The following is a 17,833-nucleotide window of genomic DNA, read 5'->3' as shown; positions in this document are numbered from 1 at the left end:
GTTTGCAGACTTTGAGAAAACCCCAAACAATTCATGACTGCAACTAAGTTACAGAGGCTGCGACATGGAGGCAGCAGTCTCTGATAATCTCACTGACATTATCCAGCTTTAATTCACAGTATGCTTTGTAGCACTGTGCTCTCTATTTATTTATTTCTACAGATGGAGAATAGAGAGATGCTCCACTGTTCAGCTTGTTTATTAGCATGATCAAACAGAATAAATAAAAGAATAATATTAATAATAATAATAAAAGTACAGCAGTTAGGTTTATTTATTTGTTGGTTATGGAAAGTAGGATATGGAAAACAGCCCGTAAAATGGCCATTAAATATAATTATGATTGAAAAAAAACCCCACTCAATTCTTTTAAAGTTAACAAATTGAATGCACTGATATGAGCCACATCTCCATCGTTCGTCACAAGCTGTCCCATCTCATTTGTACACTGCTGCTGTCATGTACTGTTTGTCAATGTTCTGCCTCTGGGACACGTGGGTCACTCCAGATGGGGCAGGGCTGTGAGGATGCTCCATCAAAGGTTAAACATTTCTGTAAAAGTGGGTCTATTTCACAGGAAAAAATAATAAAACATTGGATGGTTAGACAGACGGTCATACAATACATTCACATAAAATCCTAGAGATATGAGAGTGGTATCCATCTTCTCAAAGCAAATAAGCATTGTTTCCCCCAAAGCAGTTGAGTATTCTTTAAATAGGGCATTGAGTTAAGTTATTCAAAAGCTCAGTTTTCAGTGTGTACTGAAGGCCCAAAAGCATTGAAAAAGCTTAGTTTTAAGAAATACCCGTGTACGTGTCTACAAGGTCTTAATCAGGTAACCCAACAGAGATCATTGAGATATTTTGCAAGAGAGACCTGAGTACTGCAGAGAGAGAGAAAAACAAACAGCCAGACAAAACAAAAAAAGACAAGAACATAGGCAGACATAACAAAAGCAAATATATAAAAGTGAAATGAGACATCAAGTTTTAAGATTCCCTAATTTGTTCTATTTATAAGATGCAAGGAGAAGGCTGTGCTATCAAGCCACTGCTGGCTCCAAAAGCGAGTCAATAGAGACGGAGCGCAGTGAAGTCGTGCTCACCACAGCGGGCTCAGCTTTGCTAGCAAACAACAGAAAAATACCTAAATGCTGCTGTGCTGGATGCACTAAATAACCAAGAACCGAGCTGAAAAGAACTTAAAAGCTGCCACACTGGAAAACTGAGCCATTAACAAAGTAAAGTGGATACAGGCATCAGCATGAAGACGCATATTGCCTTTCAGAAACCTGATGTCATGGAGTAAAGGTTCATATTTATTGTACTCTGTGAGCTACACAGTCCTGAGTTCTGATCTGGTGAGCAGTGGTTTAAAATTGTAGAGGGAAAGTGATAAACTGCGACAATCTTCACAGGAGAACTTTGTAATAATAGAGTCTAGTTCTCTTTTTGTTGCTTGTGAGGACCAGCCAACTTTTTCATGTGGTACACCGTTATTAAGATGATATTTATCTCCTGTAGTGAAACACAAAGACCAAAAATAAACTTAAGTCAAGAGAGCAGAGTGTAAAGGATAACTCCATAGTTGAGCACAGACTTGATGGTACAATCATTTTCCTGTCCTCACGACAAAAACGTGCTTCATTCTGATGTAAGAAACCAATTTTCTTTGACAGATTTGTTATATAAGACACTCTGAAGAAATCTGATGGATGAAGATAATTTAGGACAGCTTGTGTCTGTCTTTTCATCCACGCACATTCAGTCAAAAGTCCCAATTTCACGAGTTCTTCTTTCCTTTTACCTTATCTCTTTGAGTGCAGTAGTGGAGTTGCAGCGGTGGATTGTTTTGATGCTTGGACCTGGAATTGGGAACATTGCGTGAAATGTACTGTTCATTAGCCAACCAAAGGCCATTTGTTAGAATTAATGAACTTCAAAGTGTTGTGTCCTCCATTCACCGCTGTCTGGTTGTGGTGTTATATTTATGTGTGTGAGTCTGTGTGCATAAGAGACGGCATGTGCATTTGTGTTTGGCTTGGACCAATATATCAGCTTTCTGATATTGCCTTTAAATGAAAACTGAATGGCAGTTTCCTTTGCCATCAAATGTGAGTATCAGAGAGGGAAACAGGGAATTTACATAGAGAACATTAGACTAAAAACATGTCTAGAGGCATTTGTTTTGGGTTTAGTGGAGAGTTACTAGCTCACATGCTCACACCGAAGCTTTAATCAATCGAGAATAAACACGAGGAATCACAACCCTGAAGTTATTGCAGCTTCTTTCCGATGAAATGTGGATATGATGCTTCCTGCCCCAGAAACAGCCTTGTTATATACCAGATGTTATTTATAAAACAGATGCACCGGACTGGAAGAATAGTTTGTCGTCTGTGTGAGTCATAATCTGAAGGTGCACTTCATTTGTTAATGAATAGCTATTTTCAGAGGGGTTTGCAAAAAAATGGCCAGAGGTATTTTAAGTATACCAGACTATGTACTGAGTGTGGGTTTACTGAAGTTCACCTGTGAGGGTCGAGTTCTACGTCAGATTTCTCCACAGACTCATGGAAGGTTTTAAAAGAACGTTGTTAGGATGACTTTCTCTCACAATGACATCAGTAATGCAAACACCACTAAGACATACACGAATAGTAAAACATGATACACTGCTGATTTTAGACCTCTACAGCAAGGGAGGCTAACGAGGATGAAATGCACACGAAAGGTCACACAATCACAACATTTTGATGCGTTCCTCCTATGTAGAGCATGAGTGTGTGTAACACTGTGCAGGTGAAAGTTTGGTTAAGGTTGGTGGCTGGAGAGAAGGTCAGGGGATCACTGAATGAATGAATTGGATACATCCTCAGGGGAACATGATTCATGATCAGCAAATTTCAAGGCAAATAGCTTATGTACAAAGTTATTAAATTGGCTTTAGCATGGAGAAAAACACACAAAAAAAACCAAAAAAACATTCAGTAGCTGCTCTGGAGGTTATGATTGTATCATACAATCATCCAACTGCACTGTGAATTTAAAAGTTGATTTTACTTCGAAAGAGTCAGGAAAGCCATTATCTCAGAACTACCAAGTAGACTATTACATTTCTGTTGTATGAGCTTAAAAGTTTAACAACTTCAAATGATCAGCCGACTTGGTAATTATTATTTTTTTTAAGTGAAGTCATTCCGTCAGATATTACAATGTGGGAAACTCCATCTGTTAAGCAAGATTGATCAAAAGCTCCAGAAAGATACTTAATGTTTTTTTCAATTAGGATTTATCCTCTGAGGACCATGAAAATCCTGTTCTGGCTAGCAGATGCAGAACTCTGTTGGTCTGGACCAAAGTGATGGATGGGACAGTCCAACTGATCAATATGCAACTCATATTATTCTCTGCAATTAAAATGAATTTTAATTTCTTTTTTTTTGTTTGGTCTGTTTATGTTTATCTCATATATATCGCCTTAGCTAGAATATATTTTCATGTATCTTCCCTTAATTATTTTATGTCTTACATAAGCCCATTTGATTTGCCTTGTTGTGGAAAGGTGCAGCACAAATAAACCTGAGTTGAGAGCTTTGCCCTTGGTGTTGGACAAATTCCACGACTGTCTCATGCTTTTTTTTGTTTTTCTTCCTTCACATGGTGCCATTATGTAGGGACCACCTTTCATGGATTGCATAACCAGATAAATATAGGTAGCGATAAGTACAATTTTGAGGTTATTTCACGCAGATTGTATACGCATCAACATGTCACTGCCAGACTACAATTCGTCCTTTGAATTCCACGTGAACTCGTCTTGCCTTGAATTTTTATGTGGCATGCACACACGGGCATGCAAATATTAAATAAAGGCAAACTGACAAGCAATTTTAATACAATTATATTGGAAATGCAAACCAGCCTTTAACCATTTATCATGGTTGAATTTGTATGTGTGTCAGCATGTGCCTCTTCTTTATTTAGAGCAGAAAAAAGGTCATCGAGTGAAGCTGATGAGGAGAGACGTGGACGTATGATACTGACGGTTTGGCACACACCGAACAGACTTATCAATAACTGACCTCCTCCCCCTCCTTATGCCTTCTGTCTGTCCTCGCCTCTCTTCCTCTCTTTTGACAAATTTATCTCTCTGGCTGTTGCGAGCTGCATTCTGCGTCTGCAGTGTGGTGCAGACACGTGCTGCCGCTGAGCTATTTATAAAAATCCCTGACAAATCCATGTAGTCAGGAGGAAGCAGTGCATGTTCTATTCAGCCATGCAGCAAGGCCGACTCCTGGAGGAAAGAGGCTAAAAACGGCAACAGCACTCTAATGTCTCAGATATACACAAGTACGCCTCATGAATCTTAAAGTACAGGCAACATCCGCTAGACCTCCGCTATGTGAGGTGCCCGTTGGGGTTGCTGGATTAAGAAGTAAAAATCTAGATCATGGAAGTTGTGTCTGTGTGTGTGTATGAACATCTCCTTTGATGTTACCTAACTTGGTGCAATGCAGGTTTTCACATTTCCCTCCATGTCCTCATTTCTGGCAGACAGACAGATGGGTGTCTTTCTGACAGAAGACACCTGGCAGTTCTATAGCTATGTGTAGTATTAGCTGACACGCTGCAAAGTAATTATTAAATGAGGGTTTGTATAATAATGAATAGATGAGATTTATCTAGGGCAAATAAAGATATTATCATTATTATTATTATTATTACATTTGCCTGGTGCCAACAGGTAGACAGTATGTATTTATAGATGTATTCTGTACTGTGATATAAATAGCTTGGTTACATATGCATGGATGCTCAGGAGCACATCTGCAGTGACGTTAACGTTGACGTTAAAAGCGAAAAGACAGAGACGATGTGTGTGTCACGTCTCAAGTTAAAAGAAGATCTCAAGTACAGGTCAAATCCCTGCTCTCGCTCCGGCTGAGTGCAAGTAAAAATAGTAACCTGTCAAGTTGAATTTTGGGACAGTTTGGCTTGCATCCACATATAGCAGATCACGTTTTTGTCCTAAATCTGGGACAAGCTCCCAAGAAACGTCATACTGTTTTGATAAAGCACTGTTTTTTGTACCGACACTTTAAACTTTTCCAACTTTTCCAATTTCCAAGTTCAAGTTCCAAGTCTACTACTACTTACACATATCATGTTCATATTATATGTATATGAGCTGATTTTCATGTCAGGAGGTGAAGAGGATTGTGGTAAACCCACTATATATTTTTTACGATAACAACTTCCAGCCATGTTAGTGGCAACAAAAACAGATATTTTTGACAAGACGGCAGGAGATGTGTAAGTCACATTAGTGGCAGTTTGACTCCTGGCATTGGGATAATTTCCAGCCAAAAAACAAAACAAAAACTACCAACCAAACAAAAACGGAAGATTTCCCAGTCATGTTAATGGCAGCAAAACTTGATATTTTTCATGGACCGTCCGGATAATTTTCAGCACCAAAAACAACAAAACATTACTCCCAAGTCTAACCAAGTGGTTTTTAAGCTGAACCCATCCAGACCATAAGCACAATGTTCTCATGACTTAAAATCAAAAATTTAAGACAAAGAACCATAAAGGTGCAAAAATGAAGAAGCGTACGGTGTCAACCTATCAAATTAAATATATCCTTTTTTGTTGTTGTTGCAGAAACATATATTGGCAACATTAATTCTACTGATTGGGGGGATTCTCCTACCTGTCAGTTTAATATGAAGCTTGCCAGGAGACAGTTTGCTAGCCAGACTAGCTGTGTTGATTGCATTTGTGTCCACAGGTAGCCTGGCTAAGTACAATCCACCTCCCAGCATCTCTCAGATTCATTCAATCAACACATCATTTGTTTTCATAATGAGTGACTACAGACATGAGAGTAACATTAATCCTCTCAGCTAACTCTCTTCAATCCTGCAAATAAGTGTATTTCTCAGAATGCCAAACTAATCCTTTACGTTTCCTTATTAACAGTTACATATGCACTCCAGCCCACCTACAGCCTCATTTATCAGTAGCCATCTCTCACGTATCCGTTAATTATATTAATTTACTGGCTTGGTAATTAATTCGCTCAGTCACTGTCAGCCTCTCTGCCCCCTCCACTTTTTCACAAGCACTAAAACAGGGTCACTCTCTTGTCTTGCACAACCACTGAACTGTGTCGGCTGCCTTGCTCCTGCGACACTGTGTGGCTGATTTGTGTCTTTTTTTAGGAGAGTGCTGGCTCAAAAATACCCAACCAAAGGAATCATCAAGTTCCTCAGGGCCAATAACAGGGATTTTATTTATATGTTGGCTGTTTGCACACACACATAATACACTGTAGATAAAACATTGTATTGCTTGCAGTATTGCTTGCTTGGGTCAGTCAGTCTTACAGTGAATAATGGAAAAAGCTATGAATATCTACTGTGCTGCATTCATAAAAGTGTTGGTAAAAGAAAATAGAAGGGCACTCAGAGTGCAGATCTGCAACATGGCCATGTTGCCTGCGAATGTGGATTCATCTTATTTCTATGAAATCATTATATTAGTCACTGTTGAACTTTACCTAACCTGATGGCCAGATGGTTTGTTACACAGAACCTTATGGAAAGTGCTGCTAGGAACTGGAAATGGGAACTTTTATAAAATACTTGGCAGGTGATCAAGAGAATCATCTGTCTATCAACAGATCAACTATCATCAGGTTCTATAGAGAAAAGCCAGAGACATTCTTGCCTTTCTTGCAAAAATAATATATTCTCCAGTTCTGATATAACAGAAGCTGTACATGTAGCAGCAGCTATGCTCAGCTTTTGGGGGGACGCCATTGTTGCTTTCAGTCACTCGTCACCCCTAAACCACTATCTGCCGTCTCCAGCTGCCAGTAGTTCCTCAAAAGATACTGATTGGTGTGGTACTGACTTGTGTGCTTGAACAAAAGCTCATAGCTTGAAACCCTCTGCTAAATTTCTACAAATTCAGGCCAGTAATTTTTCTTTGATTCTTCTGACAAACTGAACCAAACACATTAAACCCCCTTAGCAGAGGAAACAAGCTGAGGCGGATACTGAACAAGCCACAGACAGGGATGTTTAAATGCCAATACTGAAGGCCCCTTAAATTATGGTGTAATTATTGGCAAATGTTCCAACACGTGATCACATTCAGTGTGCAGTTTATAATCTCCATTCATCCTAAGAGCCAGTTTTAGCTGATTTTAGGCTGATAAAGATGCACTGTGACTCAGATCACAAGATATCCACAGATTCTGAGCAGCGATTCAATTTTGGCAAGTCCAGACATGTCCTTTTACTCTCCACAGCCAAGTTGTCAGATTTGGGACTTGAATCACAAAAGCACAACTGAGGTCTCGCACTTGTGTGTTTGCTTGTGTGTATTTGTGTGTACTCTGCCCTGAGAGCAGGAGCCCGACTGCCCACAGAAGTATGTGTCAGACTATCTGATGTGTTGCCACCATTAGAAACAGCAGAAGGGAGAATATTTATGTCCTTGCAGATGTCTGCTGTGCCTGACTGGTTCAGGTAGATTTCAGGACAGGATTCTCAACAGCACACTGCCCTGAGGAGCCGCTAGCTGCTACTCTGATGGAGAAACGCCTGCAGCTACAAACATCATCACTCTGACTCGTCTCCTCATGTCCACGTGTTGTTGCGTTAACACATTGAATCAGTTTAATCCCTTTGAAAACATCTGTAAACGTGATTTTAGTCCCACATGTATTTTCTTTGAGCCACAGGACACTTGTCACTGCTGTACACAGAGTGCTGTTGTGTCAAGGCCAGCTTAGAAAAAGCTTCTGGGAATATGGTGTTCAGAAAAATGATGAGAAAATGCAAAAAGACCTTGGGTCAGGGGTATAAACACTGCAGATGCACATTAAATGTGCAGTTCGTAGATATGAACTGATATTAGAAGAATGTGTTTTTTGCAGTTTATGCAGCGCCTTTTGAAAAAAGACATCAATTAATTACTTTTGTTTTGTAATTTTATATCATTTTAGTTGTACAGCATTATTTGATTTTATAAAGAGATTGTTTTTCCCCTTTTATCCTCTATTGTGGAGCAGACTGAATAGTCTGTTTTGATAACAGTGCTATAAACTAAATCACTGATTATCTTTTGAAGATTTATAATTATAATGGTTATTATCACTGATAATGGAGTACAGGTACAGTACTTGCGATGAATGAATGTACAGGCGCTATATATAGTCACAGCTGTGAGTAACAGTCACATGTACAGAGCCTTGTCGATGTGGAAGAATCCATAAAATTGCACTTTTCTGCTGTTCCCTTCATTGACAGAAATGTACTGTATATAATGGTTACAAAGGTATAAGTAGTTATGAAGCAGCCAGACATGCACGCAAACAGAGAGTTTAAAAAACATGCTTATTCTGTCTTTGTGTGTATTCTGTGTCTTTGCTCATAAGTGTCACACATCTGGCCGCTGTTGTCCCAAAAAAAAAAAAAAAAGTGATAGTTAAAAATGTTTGTGGAATTTTATTAAAAGGAATTCGATTGTTTTGAATATTTAAAATAATTTACTGTCATTTTGTAAATTATTTTTTAAACTCTTGTTGTTGACCTCTTATCACAATAATATTCAAAATGTGGCCAGAATATTAGAAAACAATTCAGTTATGAATAATAGATAATAATAATGGTTCCTCCTATACATCCTGTTCCATAACTGTGCGTTCCCTCGCTCCTCTGAGGCCTCCTGTGATGACACCTGAGCACATTGCTCACTTCAGCTCTCTGATAGGTCAACCTGGGATAAAGCTGCCCAAGGGGCTTTTTTCAGCTCGTAACACCCTGATACCATTTCCATCTACTTTCTACTCGTGTGGTTAGATTAATGTCACTCCCCCGTCGCGCTGCCCCTCCTCTTACCTATTTATTTTGTATCGGCTTAATCTGCATCTAGTTCAAAAGCGTCAGCGGCTTATGATTTAATCTCCAAAAGACTAGAAGTGCACAATGCAGGCTTTACAGGGACACTGTACATTATATATCTCCGCAGCTTGTTTGGTAGCCTTAAAAAGCTTTGCCCATCTGCTCTACAAATATTACAATGTTTATATTTCTGTCCTCTTTTGACTGAGGTGCACTCATGTTCATTTGGATTAATGTCACTCTCCTGCCTGTGGGTGTTCTGCTGTTGCCAATTGTCTGTTTCAGACAACCCTGAACAAGTCATTAGTTTAATATATACAGGCACATTTATTTCTTGGTCATTCCTGGTCAAGTATTATATACAATATTCACATGAACAAATAATAACGCGAGCAGAGAATGGCAGTAGTAGCTAACCAAATTAAATAACTATACATTTTTAATTTGCTCTGTTTTTATACTATGTTGTTTCATATTTACCTTTTGCATGTGTTAAACAAAGTAGAAAGAAATGTGTAATCTCCGGCTCAGTTGTGATAGTCTGTGTTGATTGTCTCTATTGTTGATGTGTAAAGCCTTTGCAATAAGTAAGCAGCAGGTTTTGGGCACCTTGTGACACATTATTAATGAATCCTTCTTGATACAACAAATGAGTTCTGCTGATGAAGATTAAGTGAGGTTTTGCTTATTAACATTGCCATCACTCTTGCGTGCATGAATGTGATAAGCAAGCTATGACATCATACGTTGTTTGCAAATTGCATCTAATTTATTGTTGCAGGAGCGGCAGAGTACTTTACATCCATATTTTTAGTACAATTTAGTTACTTTATAAATGTAGATGTGTCTCTGGATTCTGATAGGTGATCCACAGAAAATGTCTGAGCTGATTGGCTCCAAAGCAGCAGCGGTCAGTTAACCGGATTTACTGACTCGCCAACCACTCAGAAGGCTAATTCATCCTGAGCTTGACACCACAATAATCATTAGCGAAAGTATCATGAGTGGCCAGTCGACGAGCGCATTATCCACTGTGCAGACATGTCAATAGTAAGACGACAGATAAAGCAGCACTAATCATTCGTTAGCTACTTGGGGTGTTTTATGGACTTATAAAATAGAAGTGTGAGCAAGCAATCACCAATTAACACATCCAGCATAGCAAAATGAGCATTATTTGGAGTCATTTGGCCAATAGTGAGTCCAATATTCATTTTCCTTATAGCTCTGTTTGTATACACAACTCAGCTGCTAAATGTTCCACTTTGTTTACCAGCCGGTCCCTGACTTTGTCTCCTGTTTGTTGCTGGAATGGCAGCATCATCTTTTTCACAAAAAAAAAAAAGTTGCTTGTTGCTGCTGGAAAGCCAGAGAGAGCAGCAGGAATGATTCTTACTGTGCAGCTTTAACTTTCAGTTAAGTTTGTTAACTGAAATCAACCACAATTAATGGCAAATTTATAGAAACCCAATTAGCTATTCACAGCTACAGTCACAACATGGCACGCCTCCTGAAATCTTGATACTTTGTATGAGAAATTTGTAACGCATCTTTGCTTCCACCCCTGTCAAATCTCAAAACAGACTGTGCTTGAAGCTCTTCCCACTCTCACTCACCTTAGGCATAAAGGGAGGGCGAACAAAGCTTACCAGTCGTTGAACAAGTGTTTGACTCAGAGCTATGTCAGATTACACTCAAGTAAATCTGCCTGTCAGTGGCTGGACATGGACAGGACTATTAAAAGCACATGCGTGCCAGGGGTGTTCAGGATGATAAGGGCATAACACTGACTTGCATTAGCTTCTGAGAACATTTTGCTTGGTGATAGAATTAGAGCTTGTCATCAACTGTGGGCTATATCCACGAATGATGGGATGTGACTGGGCTGAATGGGCTTTTGTATGGTCCTGCTAAATTTAGTTCTTGGGGTAGTGTTAGGATAAGGACAGTAAGAATTAACTACTGACAAGTGATTTGTGCTTTAAAGGGTAAGTCCACCAATTTTACACACTTTAAAACTGCCTCTAGTGATGTCACTCGGTGGTTTCATTGTGGTAAATGTAGGTGGCATGTTTTCAACGGACAGTTTAAAATCAAAAGATCAAAATTGTTACAGCAGAAGATAGAGATATCACCCTGTCTTCCTTTTCAAAACCTGATGCCTTCATTACCCACAATGCAACCAAGCTACCTTGTGACATCACAGGAAGAAATTAATCAGATGCAGCAGTACTATCTAAGACCTGTAAAAAACACATCATAGTGGGAATTTGGTGGAGTTACCCTTTAATTGGGTTTGGCTAATGAGCTCTGACCAGCCAGTTAAATCTGGATGAGGAATAAACTTTACAGTGATGGGGTTATATTACTGTACAGCAACCCTGGAAGTAATTTATCAATTCTGTGGCTGATTGAAGAAAAAGCAAAATGGCTGTCGTTTGTTCATAAATACTCTGGTTGCACGAGCTAATCCTTTGTAAATATTTAGTCACCCTCATCACCATGTGTAATAAACCCTGGGATGCAGGTGTCTAGTGTTTCTATAATCAGGACCTCTGCTTTGTTCCCCTCAGTGCGACAGACTGAGCGCATGTCTCTTACCGCTCATCCTGCTTTCAGCCATTTATGTAATCAGTTTGTTCCAAGGATTTATTTTGCATTGCAAAAAAGTGGCTCCAATCCTAGGCCTGTGGCTCTGTCTACTAATAGCATTGCTCTTCAGTAGGATTTGGAACTGTACTGTCATATGCATGTAGCAAGCGTACACCGTCTTTCAGTGTAGAGCTACAGTAGTGCACTGGCTCATCACCACATGTGGGGACAGCACTGCAGCTGACTGTGACAGTGGATCTCCTAGAAATAATTATCTCTTAAACATTTAAAAAAAAAAAAAAATGAGGCGCTTGTATCTGATACATGCCTTGATTGTCAAAGTCCCAAACACAGATCACTTATCTACATCTAAGGTTTCTGCTGTCACCCAACACAAAGGCAGTGAATAGAACTGTGATTGTGGTGCACAGCATTGAAAACATCTACAGGTGTCTCTCCAGAATCAATGTTCTGGTTAATAGTCCACAGAACTTGCTGTGAACACATTTTCACTAGCTCCATGTCACAGATCCAAATGATTTAATTCATTGTATTGGCTTTTATTTATTTTTTATTGCTTATATTTTTACATTCATACACAATACTTACTTTGTATACTTTGACTGAAGCCAAGCTAGCTCACTAACCCCGACCTGACCATTCTAATAATACCACTTTGTATCCCCATAGTTTCAGCTGGGAGTATGCGAGTGGCGAGTTTGCTACTTTGTCTAAGTAAGTTTAATACAATAAACCCACAAAATGTGAAGAAATCAGATATTTTTTACACTTCGCTATAGTATTTTCCTTACAAAACTGAAAAATACAACTGACAACTTCTGATTTCAAGTTTCTCTCTTTAATCAAAGTATGATGCATTTAATTAGATCACCTGCGATCTGAGGTTGAAGTCCAGACAGACTCCAGTCAACTAATAGGGCCAAAAGCTCCGCGGCTACCTGAGCTTCTTAGCCAGCGTTACTAGCAGCAGCTAAAGGGTGAGCAGCAGTTACTCTGTTGATATTCCGATATTAGCTACGGTCAAATGCTGGCCATTTTCTCACATGCTACACCTTTAAACTTGGTCAGTTTGGTCTGCATCCATCATGTCTGCAGGAAAAGAAAACTTGCTTGGCTACGATTTAATAGCTTAGCCTCAAGTATTCGATGAGCTTGACCTCTGCCTGCACTGCAACTTTTCCTCACAGCAGATGTTTCCAACGCTGCTTCATTTGCTCGGCACAGTAAGTAATTAAAGTCATTCCTAAACACAAACTACTTGTGTTCATTCGAGAACATTACGTTAACACCACACTACTACTACTGCGTAGCTAGATGTTTGGCTAACTGCTTTGTAGTATTCCAAACATGATGAAACAATTCCTAAAGTCAGTCTAGCATTTAATCATGTGGTCAGTTATAGTTGACTATTATGTGCCACCTTAGGCGCAGCGGTTGCATAACCTTCGAAACAAGCAACAACTTAGCTGCACTGCAGTACTTGAAGCTAACGAAGCTATCGGCAGTAACCAGCAGTAGCTTAACTCAGCACAAAGATGGAAAGCATGGGAATACAACAACCCTGGCCCTTTCAAAAGGAAACAAAATCCTCCTACCAGTACCTCTACTGCTCAATAATTAACACTTAATTGAGATATGATGAGTATCAGGTTCAATGACTAACACAAGTAGGGCAAGTAGGAGTGGAAGGGTTCAAAACTGAAACATCTGAGTGTTGTGTAGGGGTCTGGATACACCTCACCCTGAGGTGGCACTTGTGTGGGCTTCAAAGACCTACTCCATCTTTGATAGCTCTGGTGAGTGACATTTACTGGACTGAAAAGCCCTCAGAGCTTTCAGCATGAAGGGAGGGAAGGTGGGAGGGTGTGAACTGATTTTCAATAGTGCTCCCAGGAAATGGGACTGAAAGCATGCGTGAATAAGCAATCACTTAGGTGCAGACATTTGGACATGCAGCCTCACAAATTGTACACAAACGCCCATAAAATTAGCTTGATAGGAGGTAATAGGAGAACACTCCGGTATGAAGCTCGTGTCATTCTGCTGTACTAGTTTGTTTACTGTTGACAGTATTAGCCACATCACATCATCAACAACAACAACAACAGTGCTTTCCCTGATTTAACAATAAGCTTCCATCCAAAGCTGCAGATAATAATCAGCCCCATGAACCATTAGGAAAGACAAAGACCAACATAATGCCGAGAGCTGTGTCCACAGCAGAATTATGCAACACTTTGTCATTTGAGAAAATGAATATGGATCATTTACCTTGAGTCCGGTGTGTGCGAGAGCTGCTAGACTCTTTCTTCCCCTTCTTTTTTGCCACTGCCTATCCCCAACGTGTGTTTTGGCAGAATGCAGCTTCCGTCGAGCCAATGCTGGTCTGTATTTGTATGAATCTGCACAGCTCAGAACTGAAGATATATCTAGTGTTTGTGATGCCAGCGAGTGGGAGCTACACGCGGCATGCTCAATGGTGTGAATCGTGGGGGGAGAGTGCAGGGGGGATGGATAGCGGGAGAAGCAGAGGGGGTGGAATCGGAGAGAGATGGAGGGGGAAGAGGGCTTTGTTTGCACAGGGAACTCTCCAAGGACAACCCGAGCACATCTGTGAAGTGGAGAAGTGCTGTTCAATGATGCTGTGGTTGAAGAGATGGGAACATAAATGTGCCGTGCAGGAGGGGAGCGGGGGGCTGCAGTGCTGAGGTCTGTAATGAGGCTGTTGGAGGCAGAAAACTAAAGTGATTTGAATAACACAGTTGATTTTATTTTATTTTTAAAAGAACACGGACCTTCAGTTTTTTTTTTTTTTGCAATTTTGCAAATGAAAGTCATCAATCAAGCAAAAAAGAAGTCTCATTGTAAAATGAATATTTTAGGATGTTCAGGTCTTGCATAAAAAAAACAAACAAAAAAAGGAGCAATTACAAGATATTAACTTGGCTCTCATAACTTTTTTAAACAAAATTAATCCAAAAAGTATTTAATGTATTAGATTTTATAAATAAATGTTCGAACATGTCAAAGAAAAAGAAAAAGGGAAGGATAATGATGGGATTAAATAACAACAGATGCTTTACATTCAGACCTTGCTGCATGCCTCAATGTAAACATGCATGTAATTAATTTACATTAACGTTGAGCTTCACTGCAAACTGCATGGAGGATTTGCATATTTTTTCTATGAAGCACAGTCTTTACATGATCAGTGCAAAGAATGCTGTAAAGTTTAAGACTTTTGCTTCAAGTGCACCGTGTGGGCATCGGCACAGGAAGATGTTACATAACACAGCCTCTACGGTGCACTGTAAAATGAGAACAATAACAATATGTTTCTTCTTGGCAGCGAGTAAATTGTTTCCCCTCACAGTGTTTCTCATTTGTCTTAATGTGAGGTGCTTTAGTAAAATGCTGCACATGCACAAAGACAAAGCGCACAAGAATTGCATTTGCACCTTCATTTGTTCGCACCCACAAACATATGGAAAATGGTATGTGACAAGTGTTAGAGCATGAAGACTGAAGAGAGAGCGGGGAACATTTATCTCATCGCAATCTGAAAAAGAAGATTAGGATAAGAGATGAGAGTGTGGAGGAGGCAGCCTGGCAGAGGACAGATAATTCTTGCCACTGAATAGACAACCAAGTGTTACATAAAAATCACACACACACACACACACACACACACACACACACACACACACAAAACCAAGAAAAAGCTCTGCCTACACACACATGTTCTAAGTCTCCGTCCTTCTGTCTCCTTCTTGGTTTGACACACACACACACACACACACACACACACACACACACACACACACACACACACACACACACACACACACACTTAAAATGCTTGACCCGCTGGAGCATTTCACACCATTATTCTATTGGGAAAGTGAAAAGTGTCCAATGAAGAACGTTTTACAAAAATAAATACAATGTTAAATTAATTTGGAACAAACCTGAGGATATTAATAATAACTGTAAAACTGGCAATACAGTTAAATATCATGTACTTGCACCCACAGTCCCTTTACTGGAGATGCGTTTACATGCATGTGCGCACATCCATGTCTGACAATTTCAGACTACACTTACGACAGCTTATCTTATCTTAACATATTTTTGCACGCATCAGTCTCTCTATTCATAGAAACCCTGGTTCCTTATCTTAACTGATGATCTGAAAATACAGATTGTATATCTGCTTGAGGCAAATTGGGGATTTGTAATAATGGGTTTTATAAATGAAATGAATGAAGTCTCGGTGTATTCTAAATTTAAGTTTATCTCGCTCATCGTGTTGTGTTACTGGGATGCAATGTGGTATCACCTTCGATTTATTTTTCGTATGGAACACAAGTATGTTACATAAGTTATCTTACATACACAAGTTAAAATTAGTCAACATTGACTTTTGGTTTCACGCAGGACACGGACAGTGATCTCCTGGGTCAAAGTCCTGTGCTTGATTCTTCCATCCACCACAACCTGCCTCCTCCCTAACTGGACTTAATACAATGGTCCAAACCCAATACACTCCTTGCCCCTACCACCTCGCCCTCTCCCTCCATTTTGTACATTAAAGCCAAGGGTTAGGGTATCCTATTTCTTGTTGGGGTGAAATGTTAGGAATAGGTGGCCCTCCAAACCAAGGTTTTAAAACCGAGCCTTATGAGAACCCTGTCGTTTCAATGTATTACAGTGTTTTTCTTAGTAGCAAGCTGAAAATTATCATCACTGGTTTGCTGATGTGTCAGTAGCTAACTAGCTGACTAGCTGAGGTTACATTGTTTTTGCAGATTGTTAGAAGCACAGGTTGCCAATGTTAGCATACAAAGCACCGCTAGTGGCTGTGTAATGAAGCAGTGTTCTTTTTTATTTGAGGACTTTATTGAAAGCGGGAAGTTTTGAACAAATTAAAATCATCGATGCTTTTCTTTTTTTTAGAAAGTCATGTCTGTTTACATAAACACCATCAACAGCTGATGAGATATGAGGGTCTTCAAGGGTTGCCCCATTTCATAGAGGGGGATTTTCACCAGTACCCCATGTAACTCTTCTGAGGGGCAACGGGGCACTTGAAAATAAGAGGTAGGAGTACAAATATAAAATGACGTACACGTAAAATGACGTACCATTTCTGCACAACAGAAGTCAGTGAAGATTAAATGGTAGGGAGAATTATCCAGCAAAGAGCTAATGAAAGCAAATACCATCTAAAGAAAAGAGAATACAGTTGGTGCACTTCCGGTCAGGAGTGACACAGCTGAATCAAGTCTCCTTTTCTAGACGCAGCTGGCAGTTCTGACAAATGAATCCCCTGAATCACCCTTTATGTGGTGTAAGAAACAAACTGACGCACTAAAAGCAGATATCTTTGATCATGAACCTTCACAATCAAGAGGGGAAAACGTGCAAACACAATTCTTTCTATCTGCCTGCTAATGTCATCCAGCAGTGAGAAACATCAGAGTGAGCAGAAACTCAAGCTATGCGTAATTCAAAGCCCTTTTCAAATGTGAGGAAGAAGCCACAAAGGGAAATGTGTGCCCACATAGTCGACCAGGTAAGTGTGACCTTCATGACGCTACAGCTGGAGAACTGCTTGTATCGTAGGTTTCCCAGCCAGACACCGTCTGTGGATGACTAATCGGAAATTCTCTCCCGGAAGCAAGAATTTTACACGTCCTCACTTCATCCAAGTAATTTCTCTTCTGTGTTGTCTGACATGCTCACTGTCTCCCAGCTTTGTTCGGCATTATCCACATTTCAAATGCCACTTCTTAAGATCTGAATCGTAAAATCATTTTTATGCTTCCCCTTGATCAACCCTTCCACAACTTTGTGAAACTATTTTGAAAAATAGGATTTGGTAGAGTTGTGTTATTTCATTATAGTGGTACAATATGTAAGATAATTCATTCTTTTTGTGTGGTCAGTCCACCACTATGGTCCGGACTGAAATCTCAGCTGATAGATAGATTGGCAGGACATTTTATACAGACATTCATGGTTTCCAGAGGATGAACTCTAACACACTAACACTAATTATGGTGACATTCTGACATTTCCTCCAGAGGCCAATGAGGTTGACATTTGTGGTTTAAACCCTTGAATGCATGAGTGATTGGACTAGGGTCCAAGACTCTTAAAGTAAAAAATTACCCGTATTAGAATCAATGTGCGTTTATGCCATTTTTGTCAGTTATGCTAAGATATAATATATAGATATAACATATATATTATATTTTGGTCCACACAAGAATGATTTCATTTTTTGAGTTTTTC

This window comes from Pagrus major, chromosome 11 (genome assembly GCF_040436345.1).
Source record: "Pagrus major chromosome 11, Pma_NU_1.0".
NCBI lineage: Eukaryota > Metazoa > Chordata > Actinopteri > Spariformes > Sparidae > Pagrus > Pagrus major.
Note: the sequence above shows the minus strand (reverse complement) of the source record.